At 47.4% G+C, this 17,717-nt stretch overlaps 1 protein-coding gene across 12 annotated transcripts in view; it reads right to left on the minus strand.

The window, feature by feature from the left end:
* Positions 1 to 15,063, minus strand: part of CHD2 (chromodomain helicase DNA binding protein 2) — a 92,518-nt gene extending 77,455 nt beyond the window's left edge. For 4 of the 12 annotated variants that reach the window (XM_084532560.1, XM_084532557.1, XM_084532559.1 and 1 more), the window contains exon 1: positions 2,920 to 3,906. The gene's annotated coding sequence lies outside the window, so the exon portion shown is untranslated. Of the gene's footprint in view, positions 1 to 1,885; positions 3,907 to 7,509; positions 7,733 to 7,991; positions 8,326 to 14,382; positions 14,581 to 14,693 lie in introns of those variants that run through there. The other 8 variants (XM_084532571.1, XM_084532558.1, XM_084532566.1 and 5 more) reach the window with 4 other exon arrangements.
* Between the last annotated feature and the right edge of the window lie 2,654 nt (positions 15,064 to 17,717).

A 17,717-nucleotide genomic window follows, 5' to 3' on the forward strand; every position in this document is an offset into this window, starting at 1 on the left:
ATGCTTGGATTAGAATGTCACCTTCCCAGAAATAGCTTTTATGTCAGACTGATGTTACCAGTGAGGTTTATTTTCTTCCTAAAGTCGATTCACTATACACTGGCTGCTGCCAGCGCTTTACCCAGCCAGAAGCACTCATCAGGCTCGGGATTTGAGAAGTTTTTTGCATGTCAGGCATGTCATCCATTGAGAATTAGCAGCTTTAATTATTGCAGGCAACAGATTTGCATGCTGAAACAAATACTCTCTCTGACCGAGCCATCAATGGTGATAATCTTGTCTCAGCTTAAACCATTCACAGCGTTGTGGTTTTTCTTTTTTTTTTTTAATATTTATTCAAAGATGAGTATGAGAAGGCTAATTGGTGATAGAGCATGATCAGCCTAAGAAAACACCGTCAGTACAATATTGCTGCAGAATGGGGCCGATGGCTTTTTGCATAATTAGGGCACAAGCATGAACGCAAATATCTTGGGTCAGATATCCACAGTGGTTGGTCAGTCTGAAAAACCTGATCACAACTTTCATTGTGATTTCACTCAGCGGAAGACCTGGATCAGGCTCTACATGCCCAGAAGATCACTTTTTTTCTTCAAGATTTAATTGTAGATTCAACAAGAAGTTATTAAGTCACTCTAGAAGCCATGTCTCATTTTAGAAGCACTTAATTTAATAATAAAAGCTAAGATACTCCAAACGTACAGGCCTTGAGTTATGCATCTGTGCCTTTAATTCAGCTCTGAGTCATTAAGGTCAGTAAAATCACTCCAGGTTTTTCTTGGTGTGTCTAAATGGAATGTTGTCCTAAGGATCTGGAAGCATATGAAGTGGATTTAGGAATGAAATCTGAATTTTGAGTAAGAGTGAGTCTGTCCTTTCGCACATGTCCATATAACTGCATCATTATTCTTTGTGTTCTCCTCAGCGTTTATTTTTCTTACCTATTTTTATTAATAATGGAAAAAGGAATACTAAAAACTAAATTATGCTAGCTGTTTCACCTTTTATTCAGCTCCTCTAACATACCTCTAAAACCTTCTCGTGAAACCGAATATTGATTATCCAGAGACCAAATGTCAGCCTGTTAAGTAGAAGCGAATTGGTCCAAATAAAATGCATTTAATTAGGAAACTATCTACAGTTTTCTTGTAACACAAGCCTCTCACGTTACTGGTATTAAACAGTACATTTGAACACTCTGACCTAGTACATAAGATAAACAAGACTCCACAACACTTTGGGGAGAAAATGTATGGGGAACATGAGTTCATTCATACGTGTAGGAAATAAAGTCAAATGCTTGAATAATTCAGAATCGTAACACAAGCAAAACTGAAATATTAAGTTTAATAACTGACTTTTTTCTTAAACTCCAATTATTAAAATATTGCGCTGCTGGCTAGCATATCAGGTGCTGATAAAGAATATTCAGGGACGGTACTTTTGCTGCATGAATGAAATCTGTTCTGTGTAAAAGATTAATAAAGGATTATCTTTATTTTTATATATATACACAAAGATAATGAGAATTGGAACCAAAAATGAAGTTGAAGATCAATTATTTAAAAGCAGAAAGTCTACTCAATTGATGTTAAAATGTAATTAAGCTCAGGAAAAAATGCAACCTAACTGAGAGGTTCAGAAAGGCATATTACTATGTGCTGGAAAAGTAATTTTTACAGATGAATACTATTTTATGCTTTATATTATTATTAAAATGCAGAGTCTTACAAAAACAAACCAAAGATGTACATGAACTTTGTACTAGAGCTCCATACTGTATTCATTGCTGGCAATCGGTGCACACTGCATTCAGGGTATGCTTGACCTGTGGATTTAATGTATACCCAGCAGAGTATAAAAGGGTAATCAAGAAAATAATGACCTTGAGGTGGCAAAAAGGCCTCTTTCCATTGTTTTTTCTCATATGAAGGAACCACTGCCTCAGAGAATTCTTCACGGATGACTAGCTTGAAAGGAAACACTCCTTCAGAGCCAGAGAGGGGATCGGGCACCTTGAAAAACTGAACTGCAGTTAACACGCAGAAATCTGTCAGAATCCTGGTCTTCTTTGTGACTAATGCTTTCTGAAATCCTGGCACTGTATTTGGGTCCTTTCCCCTCCATGGCAGCCCCAGCTCTCCACCCCATCTCCTGAGCAGGTCTGGGTGAATGTGGCATGGGCTGAGGTATTTCTGGGCTATGCATCACTGACCTGACAACCGGCACATCGATGCTGACAGCCTGGTCAGCAAGAACAGCACAGGAGTGAAACTTTGCACTCATTTTGTACTTCTTCAACGGAAGCACTCGTTTGTCTCTATAACCCACAGCTTCCCCCAAACTGAACTGAAATTTGTTGGAAACCGAGCATCGGATCAAAAGCTGAAGGCCTCCAACAGCAGTTTCATAAGCCCTGCCTCCTTAGGAAGCCAAGATAAAAATACAGCTGCATGAAAAATAAATGAGCAGCTTTTCCTGACTCTGAAACCAGAAAACAATGACACAAAACCAAAAATCAAATGCAACAATCTCTCTTGTATTCCCAAATGCCAGCATTAATGCTCCCTCTCCCAGAGCCTCATTAAACAAACAAGCCATATAATGCGCTTTGAAAGGGAAAGATCCAGGACTGGAGAAAGTAAACTCCAACACTGAGGACTCGTGACAGAAATGCTGTTTTTGCTCTAAGGATTGTATACTGAGAGATTCAGTCTGGCTGCATTCCTCACAAAATCAGTATATTTATTCTCTTGATCAAATGAGCAGTTCTGCAGCACTAGAGGTAGTCTTTTAGATCAAAACTTAATACCTGGAAGCCATGACAAAAACCACCAGTATTTTGTATGCATCAGCTATCCTCTCCTACCACAGCCCAATACTCTGCTTAAAAACACACCTCAGCTTCAACTAAAATACCTCATTTTCCCTGGATACGTCTGCTATGGCCCCACCATACTGGGTGCACAGATGCCGCGTCACTCTGGCTGTTGTAACTATGAACTTGGTAACATTTTCAGAACATTACAGTTTTTGCAGCCTCCTGGAGAGGCTCAGTTTCAGTTGCACACGGATTCCCCCCGGGGAGTATTCTGCACTCTAACCGCTTTTTTTTTTTTTTTTTTTCATTTTCATTATCTGAAGTTTAAAACTGAAAGCCTCTGGACTGAAGGAGGGTGAAGGAGGAGTGAATCTCTTGTTTAAAAGCAAGACGAGGACCAGCTTCCACAGCCACAACATGGCTCCTCCTGCTGCACCACTGCCGCTTCACAAAATGGCGGCGGCTCTGCCGACAGACGCCTGGAAAGGCACTCGGCATCCCTCAGGAAGCCAGAAACCCTTTTTTTTTTTTTTTTTTTTTTTTTTTTTTCTCCTTCGTTTTTCTATCATTTTTCTATCTTTACACTCAATCCCTGGGGGCTGCAGATGCTGGCAGAACCCTCCACAAATCCCTCATGCGACCCACGCAGCCTCTTGGAGTGTGTGTGTGTGGGGGGGGCAGCCTTCCACACCCTCCTGCAGCGGGCTCAGGCTGTCGGGGGACACCCCGAAACCTCCCCCGGTCACCCCAAATCGTCCCTCGCCCCAGCATTTCCAACCACGGGGCTGCAGAGCCGATAAATCCGCGGCCCGTGCCCAGCGCCCTCCCCTCCTCCCCGGCACTGAAGGCGAAGGCAGGCGCTCGGCCGCCAAGCCCCGCGCCGCGGCACCGCCGTGCGGTGTTGGGTTTCTCGCTGCAGTGCGTGTTTTTGTGATGATGGGGGAAGGGAGCTGCTCCCCCCGGCCTGCCAGTAATCTGTTGTAAAAAAAATACTGGAGCTCTCGGAGCCAATTAGTCCTGGGGTTAACCGCTTCGCTGCTGCGGAACTCGAGCCTCTCAGGCGCGGGCTCGGTGAGGTGAGGGACCCCCAGCGTCCCACTCGGCTCTTCACAGACGGATTTCGGTCTAAAATTTGTTAAATACCTCCAGGGTACAGACTGAGCGCTGGAGTAATCCCCCAGGATGTATCAGAGTAGGGCAGAGACTGCAGAGCTGGGACAGCAGCATCCAGAGCTTGTGCACGGCCCAGTTCTGGTAAGGGCTGGCTGCATTTTCAGACCTGTGCTGTCCCATGGTGGAAGCCATGCTTTTCCTATGCAGCCTCCCCGGGCATAAAAACACCTCTGAACACTCAAAAAAAACCTAGGAGAGCGATAGCAGAAGCCGTTTCCCCCAGACATATGTGTTTTCATAATCCCCAGGCTGTGCTCAGACACAGAGACACGCTTGAGACCTCCCTGCAACCATCTTATTTTCTCACCCCTTAACTGCATTAGAAAAAAAATGTTATTTTTCTATTCTGCAGACTGTCATAAATTTAATGCCTGAAGCAAAGTGGCTCATGGCTTGCTGCGAGCTGCTGAATGAGGTGGGGAAATAGGATGCAGGGAGAATTCCCAGCCTCAGCCCTTTCTTCCAGGGGCAAGCTTGAACACAACGCCGAGCAACAGCAGCAGGCTCCCACTTGACCCCCCGGGTCGGCAGACCTATTTTTGTGCTCTCTTTGTATTCCATGACGTACAAAAGAATATCGGATCAGACCGTCAGGGAAGCCAGGAAGACTAGCAGTGTTTATATGGCACGATGAAGTGCTCTAAGGTATGGAAAGCAGGCTCCTGGAGAGGCCATCCTGGTGCTGCAGGGCTGCTTCCAGCCCAAGCGAGAGCTACAGCGTACAGAACAGACCTATTCCTACAACACCAGCCTCTCTCATGGAGAAAATGAGGTCAAATCTTCCTCCTTGCCCAGCCCAGGAAAGGGTACAGTGCACGAGGACAGGGCTTGCAGGGTTGGCACTGTGACATCTCATTTCTAAGCTCTGGGAAGATTTCTGACTACATTAAAGTGCAAATCTACATTCAAATAAACACGATGGGGGGGGGGGGGGGGGGGGAAGGGGGGTATTGCAAAGCAAATAGCAGATTTAGGCTTGTGAGCTGTCAGAGCCCTGGCAGTACAAGAGCTCTCTTGTTCCTGTTGCCTCCCACAGCTGCATTCACTAAATATATCCTGTGCAGAGAACTGCATTTCTCCACCCCTTTCGCAGCCCAATCACATTTGCACAAACACCACCAGGCTCCCCCGGGACACGCAGTCAGGCAGCAGTGATGCCCTAGTTACAGGCATCATGAAGAATGGGAGAGACTAATAATGTCTCCAGCAGGATGAAACTGTTATGGCCACAGGTTATTTCCAAGAGGGAATGTGTGCAGCTGATTGATATTTAACTGATAACGACATGGTGGCTTGCTCTCCAAAAGGATACGCCCCGTTTGTACGCCAAAATCAGTTACTTGAAAGTCACCCAGTGGGAATGACTTCTATGGCTTATCAGAACAAGAACTGGTGATCTTAGAGCTGCTTCAAACTGAAAATACATGGTCACTTCTTTTTTTTAAAAAAATAAAATAAAATAAAAAAGAGAGAGAAATTCAGCTCCTGGCAGATTCAGAGATGAGCAGGAGTGTTCAGTACCTTAGGGACTGGCTTGCCCACAGGGAGGAATCCCAATTTTACCTTACAGCAAGCCAGGGCTTTGTGGCATCTTGTCTCAAGATGTAAGAGGAGGCAAGCAAGCACAGCAGCACATGGTGCACTGCAAATCTCCTCTTTGGGCCACCACACAAAATCTACAAGCTAGAGGGATGTTAATTTGGCACCTTTCAAAGGTGTTATATTTACATGCCAAAAGTAAAAATACTTTCTCTAAGTTTATGAGCCCAGTGCTACCCTCTGCTGCATGGACTGGAGGGAAACATCCAAATGTTGGCCAAATGTAGATAACAGCAAACTGGGGGAGAAAAGCACATGCTGCACTATTACACAGCTGCTGCCACCTTCCTCCATGCAGCTGTGGACTGATGGTATCTCTGCCTCTCGTGGAGAAGACTCCAACTAAATTTCCACAGGACCAAGGTGCTTCCCCCATCACCCACATTTGGCTCTTCACGTTTCCTGTTCTCACATTGCACCTCTTACTTGCAAGGATGCAGATTCTGGCACTACGGAGCCTCAGTCCTGTCCCCAAAACCACTGCCACAAGCACAGTAACAAAGAAAAAGAAGAGCTGCACCTTCTGATATAGTTAATTCTATAGTGGATCAAGTTCTTTGGGGGAGAGGAACAGAAAAAAAAAAAAAAAAAAAAAAAGAAAGAAAAAGAGGCATCTTGGTGATTTTCCTCACTTTCAAGCTGCTTGGCAGCAGGGATTTTGACCCTCCTAGTCCCAGCTTCTTCGTTTCCTCACAGTTTCTTATTTCTTCAACACCTCCAGCCCTTCTAGCAGCAAAGCAAATTTGACAGAATCTGGTCAATTTTTCAAGCTATCTCATTTCAAGAAGTCAGTGGGAGCTGCCTCTATCTTGCAATCAAACCTCACAGGAGGGAGAATTAAGTATCTCATGCATGACCTTAATCTGTAGGATTTTGCAGATAGTTTTTCTTGTAATCTCAGTGCTCAGAGCTTGTCATGAATTCAAACCATAACTGTAGCCCTACAATATTTTGCAACAAAAGGACCTGTATTCATTTTGATATAATTACAGTCACATGAATCCACGCTTGCTCTTGAATAAATATAAATACTGATTATTTGGGAATAACTGGTAGACTGGAATCATAAAGTATAAAAAACAAACCAACAACAACAAAAAAATAGATTAAGTACCTATTATATAAATAAGAATGGTCAGCTTTAGATGTCAAATTTCCATAAAGAAAAATGACACAAGTTATGTATGAAGAATCTTTTTAATATCACCTTTTTTCAATTTGCAAACAAAAATTAAGAGCCTAAATTCATACTGAAGCATCCACATAAAGTAAGAGCCTTATTTTCAAAGGTAATGGTATCTTCTGAGGTATTTAAAACCTTTGAAATCAAATATTTTATTTACAACATGGCCATAGGTCCCTAAGCTTAATTAAACAGTTGAAAGCTAGAAAAGTTGGAAAACTGCTGTTTTGTTGTGCCTCTTTCCTACACATTTTCTCCTCCTTTGCTTTTCTTGCCTTCCTGAAACAAATCACCCTCAAATACCATTCTAATTTTGTATGTGGAAATTGCCACTATTTGAATTAGTGACATTGCTGTAGAAGAATCCTGAACAGTTTTTGCTGCAGTGGCTGTACAGAAAACGAGCCCTGACTGCTGGGGACAGAAGTTAGCACCCAGGACTTACGGCACCCAGGCTCTGCTTCCGAGAAGGGTGGGCAGAGCCGAGTGGTTTTGCATGCTCTGACTTTGTCAGCTTACTGGATCCTGTGGACTTCTGAGCACATGAAGAAATGGGTACTCCCCTCTATGTCAGGTAAGGAAATACAAAACACGAAGGCTGATGTTACGACTCAGATGGAGAGAAGCCCCAGGAGCGTGAGCTACTTTGAGAATCACTACAGTTCTGAAAGCAAACAAAGCCTTAAGAAACCAGGATCTAAGGTTTCATTCCTCAGACAAAGCAGTGACTCACCCACATTCCTAACTGCTCCAACAACAGGCGAACCCTGCTCCTGGCAGACCTGCTCCTCCGCATTTCATTGTGCCGAGCAAATCCAGAGCAAAGTCCAGCAGAGGTTGGCGGTGCATGGGAGCAGGCAGAACAGGGCCAAACCTGCTTCAGAAAGGGGCCCTCCTGCATTAGCTCGTCTTCTTGGAAAATTCATTCAAGAGTTCAGACCTCCTGCTTTTCACGGCTGAAAATACAATGAAAAGGAAAAGAGCTGCTATTAACAATTGCTTTACAAAAGCCAAACACGTCTTTTGTTGGATACCGAGGTTTTATAGAAGTGCTAAAAGGCAGTAGTTAATGCTTTTCATAATCTAAAGACAGATGAGATGTGTCAAAAAGTTAACTGAGCAAAGGGAGCCAAGCAGCACAGAAGGATAAGGTGCTGTTTCTAACCATCACGTTACCCATAATGGAAAGTTTGACCTAGGGATATGGAAACTCACTGTCCTGACCCTCTGTCTGCTTGGTCAATCCCTACATACAAGGCAGATGTCACTGATGAAGGACGAGCGTGTTCCAGGTTGGAGATAGCACGCTGATAAACATGCCCAGCTCCTATCTTCCTTCCCCCAGGGGATGCAGGGAGGGCTGCGGAGGTACCCAAACAGCGAGGTTAGCTGGCTGTGCTTCTGGGTGGCTCTAGGGCTGAAGAGGAGGAAGAAAACAGGCTGAAAGTAGGGAAATATTCCTTGGGCCAGCTCCCGAGGGCAGCTGGAGGTGCTGCAGAAAGAAAATGGCAGCGTTAACTAATGGGGAAAGCTTGCTTGCTCAACAGTGTGAGTTTGGCTGCTGGTGTAGGGAGAGACCTTGCCAACGCAGGCAGCTAATGGAGGCACAGAGCTGTGCTATTAATGGAAGGCTCAGTCCTCGCACCAAATTATCCCTAAGCCATCACGACAATGCCTGTTGCACTAACGCTGCGTGCTCTACTTGGAGCCTCACGTCAGCAGGCAGAGAAAGCATGCAACCCCAGCCCTCCATGCTGCTGCAGATTTTGCCAGCAGCATTTCAAATATTACAAGCATTTCCCACAGCCCTCCCCAGACTGCAGCAGGGACTCGCCTAGCAGCACTCCAGAGGCTGCCCAGCAAATCTGTTTAGCAGGCTGCAAAACAGCAAATATCCATTTCGTTTATTAAAAGGAAACAACAGAAGTGCACGGGGGGGAGGGAGGGAGAGGGGTTAGAAGGTTTTGCTGGCATTATTTCTCCGTGATTCAACATGCTGCCTTGAAGAAGCCACTATTGCAATGGCAAACAAACAACAGGACCTCATTTTCATAAAACATTTCCTTCTGCAAAGTCAGAGGAGTCACCAGAGGTGACAACTACAAACATATTAAGTTTCGGGGAGGCTCGTGATGTTTTGAAACCCCAATTCTGCAAAAGCTGCTACAGAAAGGCAGTGTTCAGTGCCTGCCCGCAGCACAAGGACAAAATCCCAATCCCGGCCGGGGAACAAAGGTGCTCCCGGGAGGCTGCCGGCACCCAGGCAACGGCGGCAGGATCGGTGCTTGCGCCTCGCCCGCGCTGCTCCGGCCTCCGCAAACAATTCTTGCCACGTAGGCAAGAGCGAGCAGGGCGATGGAAAATTACTGCGGGCTTTTTCTTAAAGGGCGAGAATCTCCTTTCTAGGGGGAAGGCTGGTCTGCAGTGCGTCAGCGGCACGCCGGGGTGTTAATAAAGGCGGATGGCGCTGGCATGATATTTCAACGAGCCGAAATGTAAAGCAGAGAGCCGAACGGCAGCAGGGGGGCCGAGCAGGCAGAGGCAGGGGGTGGATGCTGGAAAGCTGCTTTCAGCACAGCCTCGGAGATGGCGACCTGAGCACGGTGCATTTAACAGCGGGCAGGAGCCGAAGCCAAAATAACCCCCTTCGTTCTTGGCAGGCAGAGTGTTTTAACTGCCCGCCCGGGAAACCTGCCTGCAAGGCTGCAGGAAGGAAAGATGCCTTTACAGAGAGAGCAGGCTTACTTCACCGGTCGTGAGGCTTTCATCAGGGGCAACAGCTACTTTTAAAACTCACGGCCACCTTTACCTCCAGTTTCAAGTGAAAAAGAGGCTGATTCCTTAACACGGCAACACATCTGCCTACCTTAAAACACCAAACCCAAGAGCCATGCAAATAGCTGTAACAGCACTGCACGCTCCATTTCAGCTAGCACACTGTTGCTGCACGAATATCTGCAGACTTCCAGCATCTGACTTACCCCTGGAACGGGGCAGCACTTGCCTACCAGGAGGGTCACGGTGCTGTCAGGCAGCCAGAACTCTTTCCGCATTTCAAAATTAGCTCCTGTATCCATGGCAAGTTTCATTTCACAAGGAACAGAGCACACTGCCTGCTTGCTGGGGGCACCTATAGGGAACCAACCACAGGGAATTCCCTGCTATCTATAGGGAAACAAAGCAAACCTGCTTCTTGTGCTATAACTTTTTTTTTTCTTTTTTCTTTTTCTTTTTTTTTCCTCACTGCATGCAGCTGCAGCTCATGAGGACCCTGTTTTGTTCAAGGATGCAGGTGGTCTTTCTGCTCCCGCTGGAGCTGCCTACAGTTTAAGGTGTTGTTTGCCAGACCTGCAGCACCCAGTATTTTGGTCTGCTGCTGCTCCTAGTCTTCATGTTTTAATTTTTCTCCTATCTGTTTTTCACTGATTAAAGTCTCAATCCAACTCTTTGCACTTTGTTGCAACCAACACGTGAAAAATGAAGCTGCTGCATAGATTTAAGGGACTCTTGTAAGAGAAACTCCCCCCCTAAATGGAAACCTTTGCTGTGAAGCTGCTTTCATCGCAAACTCCACAGGGAAAGTCATTACATTTAATAGAGGTTGACCTCATTTTGTAGTCCTTGATATTAATGCTTATAAGGAGAGAACATAATTAGAAGCGGTGACTTCTAAACAAGGATAGAGAGCACTTGTTGTTGCTGCCTCCTTCTTACCTCAGGATTCATTTAATATGGCTTGGAAAGAGTAACTTGAAACAGCCTCTGGCAGATAAGCCAACTCAAGTAAAATGCAAAGATCTCTGGTTTCCAAGAAGCCTTTTAGAAGCTGTACAGAGAAATGAAATGAAACCCTTCAGCGGTGCATAATGCTGCTAACAAAGTCCTCCTGGAAGAACCACAAATGTGTGTTGCAGGCGAAAGCACATTTTGGGTTCAGAAGGGACCTACATGCAGGCATCCGAGGCTGGAACAAGCCGGTAGCCACATGAACCTGTCCCCGTAGGAGCCTCTGCTTGGGAGAAACTGGCTGGAGGGAGCTGCTGGCGCTTTCTGCTGGGCTCCTGAAGCTGTTGTCTGAGGGAAAACAAGCCAAAGGGTGTGGGTCCGGTAACCACACACAGGGGAGCTGAATGCAGATGTGTCACGGCTTTATTTTATTTTTTTAACTTTGCTAATCTGGGTTTCCACATCGTGGACACTTGTCACAGGGGAAAGGGTAATTGCAGGCAGTGACCTCCCCTCGATAACCACATCTCCCGAGGCCAGGCTGCGCGTCGCTACAGGGGATGTGCCGCATGTGCCAGGGCCTTGGTGCTACCTAGGGGCACAGCCACCTGCGGGCCTTCATCTTAATGTATTTGAGTTTAAAGCATCTCGTGCTCATGGACTGCTTTTCAAGTAACCCCCACACTCTTCCAAACGGTAGAAATCCATTTAAATACATATTTTGAATTAATTTTCCCAGCTCTTGGGGAGCCCACAATGCTCTCCCATGAGGCTCTGCCTCCCACATGAAGAATGCCATCCCTTGTGTTTCCAGCGTTCTGGGGCCCTCTCACACCTCCCGCATGATGTAAAAAGAGCAAATTCTTGTAAAAAGCCCCAGGCTCCCTTAAATTCCCCTTTAGGTGTTGCGGTTTGAGCAAGAGCTTCTGCTTCAGCAAGCCTCAGCACTTCCTGATTTCTGCAATTTCCCCAGCCGCAAACAACCAGGTTCAGCTCTGCTCAAAGGTCAGGTCCGGACTCAGTTTCTTCAAAAATCAAGATAATGCTGTTGCCCCCAGCTGAAGGAAGGCTTTCCACTTGTTGTTAAACACGGGCTTGTTTTCTGCAGTGCCACCCGTGCTGGATCCGGGCACCATGGGCGCCCTTTGCCAAGCAGAACGGTTGCAGCCCACACCTGCAGCGGGTTTGCTCCACCAACAGCTCGCCGTGCGGTTTGTGGCACAACGAGCAGCTCAACGGGAGGCCTCGGAGAGCACAGCCAGAGGCTCCCGGGGATCAGCAGAGGGACAGAAGGACACGGCGCAGATCAGACGGATTGGGTGTTTGCGCTCTGATCCACCCCACCCTCGGCCAAGCCAGGCTATTCAGGCTTAGCTGGTTTTTCCTTTCTCTTTCATGTGCCTCAGGTATCAGATAAAGGCGTTACTAAATCACAGCCAGCAGTTCCCACCACACCTCGAGCCATTAACCCTGTCCCACGGCTGGGGAAGCCCTGGGCAGTACCCTGGGGCTCCAGCACAGCAGAGAAATTCTGCCACCCGCTCGGTGCGAAGCAGCTTGCTCTCCCTGGGCTTATTTTTAGAGCAGTCAGTTACTTCCAAAGAGGCTTTCTGCAGAGCCCCTGGGTAAGCTGCCAAGGCCAGATCCCTGTCTGTCTGCAGCAGCGATGCTGTGGGGGTGAAGCCATGTCAGCACTTCCACTCCCCCCCCACGCCACTGTAAATGGGATGTAAAAATCCAGTTCTGGCAGGAATACAAGAACCAGCACGGAAAACTATCGCAACTAAACCTGATCCTTGCTAAAATTCATCTGGCTGGGGAGTGAAAGCGGGGAGCTAAAATGTATTTTCTCTCTCCCATGCCTAAATCTTGAATTCTAAAATCCAGCTGCACTGCACTCAACGCAAATTACTCACGGGGAACTTTTTCAGTTGCTTTTTGAAAAGCCTACCCGTGGTAAATGGAGAAGTGAGCCTTTCCCTCCTCCACCTCTTCCGCAAGCCAAGCGCGTGATTAAAAGTTGCTGTTGTCAATCTTACTAATAAGAGCCACAGTTAATAGTCATTTTAATTGGGTGCAGACCCACGAGGCTGCTGGGAGGGAGCTGGCACTGGTGTTTGTGTGGCCACGTGGGGTGACGGGCCAGGGGACAGCTCTGGGGGGCAGTGACACCAAGGGTTTTCAGCCAGGTCAGGTGCTGGCCCCAGGCAGGGCTGCGCAGACACCCAGCAGCACGAGGGTGCTGGAGGACGGCAGGGCTGCCCCTGGCACCAGCATCCGTGTGAGATCTTTGTCTAGCTGCAGCTTCAGGCTGGCTCTTTGTAATAAGCAGCCAGGCAGCCCTGCGGTGCCACAGCTCCTCTTTCAGCTCTCTCCTAAGCCTGCAAAATCAGCAGGGGAGGAGAAAGTGCCCACAGCTCTTTATTTCCTTAATGCCAGAGTAAACCTCGACCACCTAGGGGGCACAAAGACATCCAGAAACTGCAAGAGGAACTTTAGAAGGGATCCTCACAGCTCTTTCACTCAAATTTCCCCATTTCTGGTTTCTGTATTTATACATTTTCTATCTCCAGCCTGTGTTTCTGTGTCAGAGCACAGAAAACAGAGCACAGAAAAGGCCCAAAATGGAGACTGCTGCAGCCTGCAGTCACCAGGAGCTTGTTTGCTGTGTCGACACCTGCAGCTGCAGACTTGGGGAGGATGTTTGGGAGATGCAGAAGGTGGAGATTTTACGGAATCACATGAGACAGCAAGCGGCTCAGCTCAGCTCAGCCCTGCCGTCCTGCTTTCCCACAGAGACGCTGCGCCGCACCATCTGGCAGTGCCTCCCTACAACGCTTTGAGTTCCAACCCCAACCCCATCTGAAGGGTGCAGGAACCCAACAGAAGTTTCTGCCCGTCTCCCCCAAACCTCTTCCCCCCAACCTCCACGCCCTTGAGCTGTGGGTGGGGAGGCTGCAAGCGCGCCCATCTGCCGTCCTGCTGCCCCCCCCAGCCTGCACGTGCGCTCTCATCATCAATTAGTGCGCGCTTAATCACCGCACGTACCGCCTGCCTGGCGTGGGGGTGAGGCGTGGGGAGGGAGCTGGGATTATTGTAGTGGAGTCCAGTAACATTTGCAGGAAATTGGGCTTTACTTCCTGCTCGTGGGGAAACAACGTCCCGGTTGTCTGCTTTATGTGTAAATGGGGGGGAATATGCTAGGATATGCATGCTGCCTTCCAGAGCACATGTAATGCCAGTCTAGCAGCCCCGAGAGCACTTGGAAGGGGGCAGCTTTGGTATTTTGGCTGGTGCTCTTCATCCCATGGGCATTAGAAGATGGGGAGGTCCCTCAGCAGGCCGGCTCGGACGTTGCCACCCCAGCCTTCGCCCTGTGTCCGTCTGTTGGCACGGCTGTGCCGATAAACGCCAGCAGCAGTGGCACCGGGGCTGCCTCTGCTCCGCACAGCCCTTCCACCCTGGGCACATTGCACTGACACATTATACTGGGTAAATGCAACATTTTTCATAAATAAATAAATGTAAATACCAAGGGTAGGCTAAAGATTAAAACACTGCTCTGAGAACATCGGGTTTCTGGGGGACTTTAATGCTATGGCGCGGCTCAGCACTAGAATTTATTTCTGTTAAATATGTACCTGATGAGCCCACTCACCAGCTGTGAGAGTTGAATCAATCGTAATCCCTGCTGTTCCAGCTTCTGTTAAAGCTACCATTAAAAAGAAAGGCAGCCACTTGGTGCAGTGAGACCCGACATATGTTTGGAGCCTGGTCTGTGAGAACACTTTTGGTGTCTCCTGACCATCTCACCTTTGTATGTAAACGTAGGTTTTGAACATGCATGTTTAGAAACTGGACTTGAAGTGGTTGTACTGACCTTTCCAGGGAGGGGTTTGCTAAGAACTGGTGAATTTGTGGTCCTGGCACCATTTCCTTCTTCACGGTGGGTCTGGGGCCGCTCTGTTCCATCCCTAGATCCCTCATCAGCCCAGGGAGGTTTGCGCAGGTGGGTCCACATCTCAGTCCTGTTGTCAGGGTGAAATGCTGAGATCCTCTGGGTGCCTCATGGAAGTAACTGAAATACACAGAGATTAAATTAGACTTAAAATGCCACTACTCTGGTAGGAATTTGTGTGGTCAAAGCTGAGAGCTGAACATGGCTCTCCTAGGCTAAGAAACAAAACAAACCTTGTGGTTTCCTTTATCTGTTCATCACACTAAGCATACATCTTAGAGCTTTCTATCACTGTATTTCTTAAGTACAGAAATATTCTATCATCAGTGAGTAAAAGTGTTTTAGCAGGCAGTCACAAGACGATTCCAAAGGTTGTTGCAATCATGAGTTGTTTAATTATGTGTTAAAGTCATCTGGGTTGTACAATTTCCTAATTCCTGAGAATATCCCAACAGAGACGAAACAATGGTAACAAAAAATGAAACAATGAAAACTGGTTTGTATTCTTATTCAGATTGACACCAGCAGACCTAAATCCCTCCTGTTCTGATCCAAAGATCTAGCCCTTGCAGAAGAGAAAAACAGAACTGCTTGTCTGGCTGCGATTCCTGCCTACTGCCTGCCACAATAAGGCAAAATATCTAATACCTAGAATCATAGAATCATCAGGGTTGAAAAAGATGTCCAAGATCAGCTGGTCTAACCGACCCCTACCACCAATACCACCACTAAACCATGTCCCTAAGCACCACGTCCAACCTCTCCCTGAACACCCCCAGGGATGGTGTATATAGAGCTACAGGACACAGCTGTAACCCGACCAAACCCAACACAGCGTGCAAAGAGGAAACACGTCTGTGCCAGCGCTGCTTTGTCCACTGCAGGAAATCAGAAAGTAATTCTCCAGTATGAGTTAAGAGAGGACTTCTGCAGAGGGGAAAAAAAAAAAAAAAAGCGATTGGGAAGTTAAATGAAAGGGCTGCTAATCATAGTCATAGAATCATTAAGGTTGTAAAGACCTCAAAGATCATCTGGTCCAACTATCAACCTACCACCAATGTCACCAAGCCATGTCCCCAAGCACCATGTCCAACCTCTCCTTGAACACCCCCAGGGACAGTGACACCACCACCTTCCTGGGCAACTCGTCCCAATGCCTGATTGCTCTTTCCATGAAGAAATGTCTCCTTGTTTCCAGCCTGAACCTCCCCTGGCACAGCCTGAGGCCATTCCCTCAGCCCTGTCATGAGTTATCTGTGAGGAGAGGCCGACCCCAGCTCCCCACAGCTTCCTTTCAGGTGGTTGCAGAGAGCAATGAGGTCTCCCCTGAGCCTTCTCTTCCCCAGCCCAAACGACCCCAGCTCCCTCAGCGGCTCCCCCCAGGACTTGTGCTCCAGGCCCTTCCCCAGCTTTAGGACACGCTCGAGGGCCTCCATCTCCTTCTGTTAGTGTGGGGCCCACAGCTGAGCACAGCCCTTGCTCAGTGCTTCACCAGCCGGGAGAATTAAACCACACCCGATATTCGTGCAGACAAAGCGAAAACAGCGCAAGATTTGCCAGCAATTTAACCGAAAAATCTGCCTTAGTGAGGCAGCGGCGGGGCAGGCCCAAGCCCCGGCCTTGCCTCGAGCCCTGCCCCGGCCCCGAGCCCCGAGCCCCGGCCCCAGCCCCGGCCCCAGAGCCGCTGGCAACGAGCGGCTGCCACCTGCCGGCCGCACGGCCCCGGCCCTGCTCGGGGCCCCCTGCAAACCCCTGGACGTTAGGGAGTAGTATCAGTGATAATAATAATCTAGAAATTCAGTAAAAGTTGCCAGAGGAAGAAGGAATCCATTTGCTTCTCGTTTGGTTCATGCCTCTCACACAGCGGGGGCTTTGCTGGGGCACCTGTGTGCATTTGGGCGGACGGTGTTGTGTTTTAGGTCAAAAGGGAATGAAAGTAAGAAGCAATATTGCTGCAAGGGAGGTATCAGGCTGTTCCAGAGCAGCCTGAACAGGTTATGGTGCGCAGTGCTGAGGAACCGAGCAAGATCCTTGCTCTGAGAAAGGAAATTGCCCCGAATTTCTGAGTCCTTGTGTTCAGAAAAGAAGGCCTTAATTTGTAAATATACAAACCTAAGTCAAAAGAACAAATCCTACAGCTTCTCTTCTCATTAGATTTGTATAGCATTTATATATACATATATATATATATATAAAGCTAAATCACTGCAGTTAAACAGCCCGTGAAATTGTTGCAAACACGCGAGCAAACTCACAAAGGAACAAAATGGTGAGCCCCGCTTTTTCCCCCACACTCTGCCTGAAGCAAGCAGTGCTTCCCCAGCAGTTGGTGCAGAGAGAGCTCCCCCTCCTGTTAAAAATCGTCTTTAGCCCCTCTCCACCCCTGAGAGACTTGTGGCTAAAAGCTGCTATTTGTGGAGATCAGGCCACTGGTAACGTGAGATGCCATAAATTCAAAATTATAAATGGATAAGGATGCGGAGCATCGTCATTTTGTTCTCATCCCCTTTATTATTTGCAGTGGCTTTACAAAACAAAAGCTCATTTCTTGATTATTTTCTCTATCACGGCAAGATTATCCTTGTCAATAGAAATCATCTGGCATACAAACAATTCATCTGAGCATCTGTCACTTCACTAAACCCCCCCCCCCCCCAAAGCCCTAGAACCATTTTATTGTCTGCTGCAAGGTAATCGCTATCCTGACAGCTTTTAGCAGGGTGAGATCTGGCAGGCAGATGCTCCAGTGCTGTGCTACAGCACCACGTTTGCACTGCAAACTGCAGCAGCTGGCTCAGGGAGGACTTTCCAGAAGCCTTAGGTGTGCAGGAGTCCACGTCGAATCTCACCCAGCACCTGCACTATGTAGGAGTGTCTCCTATAAATAGGATAAATGCTCGTTACAGGTAAAGCCAGTGGACTTCTCAGAACAGTCTGAGAAATAATTGAGCCTGCACCTAACAGCTGTATTGTAACAAGCACAAAGCAGCAGAGATTGGCTGCACCTGAAATTTCAACTGCCTGTTTATACTTTTTGAGGACTTTGCTCTTTTTCACTTCTTTTCATTTAATCTGATTTGTGAGGATGATAAGGGGTTTTATAAAATGGAAGGTGTTAAGTTAAGAAATATTTCCAAAAACTCTATTTTCCAAGTGTCAAAAGTCTGGCGTGCAAACACACGTCAATGCACATAAACACTATTCTTCAGTAAAAAGGAGCTGACGACAACATCTTGGGGACTCTAAAAAAGGCGTCT

The sequence above is a fragment of the Aythya ferina genome, assembly GCF_964211825.1.
Source record: "Aythya ferina genome assembly, chromosome: 11".
In the NCBI taxonomy this organism is placed as follows: domain Eukaryota; kingdom Metazoa; phylum Chordata; class Aves; order Anseriformes; family Anatidae; genus Aythya; species Aythya ferina.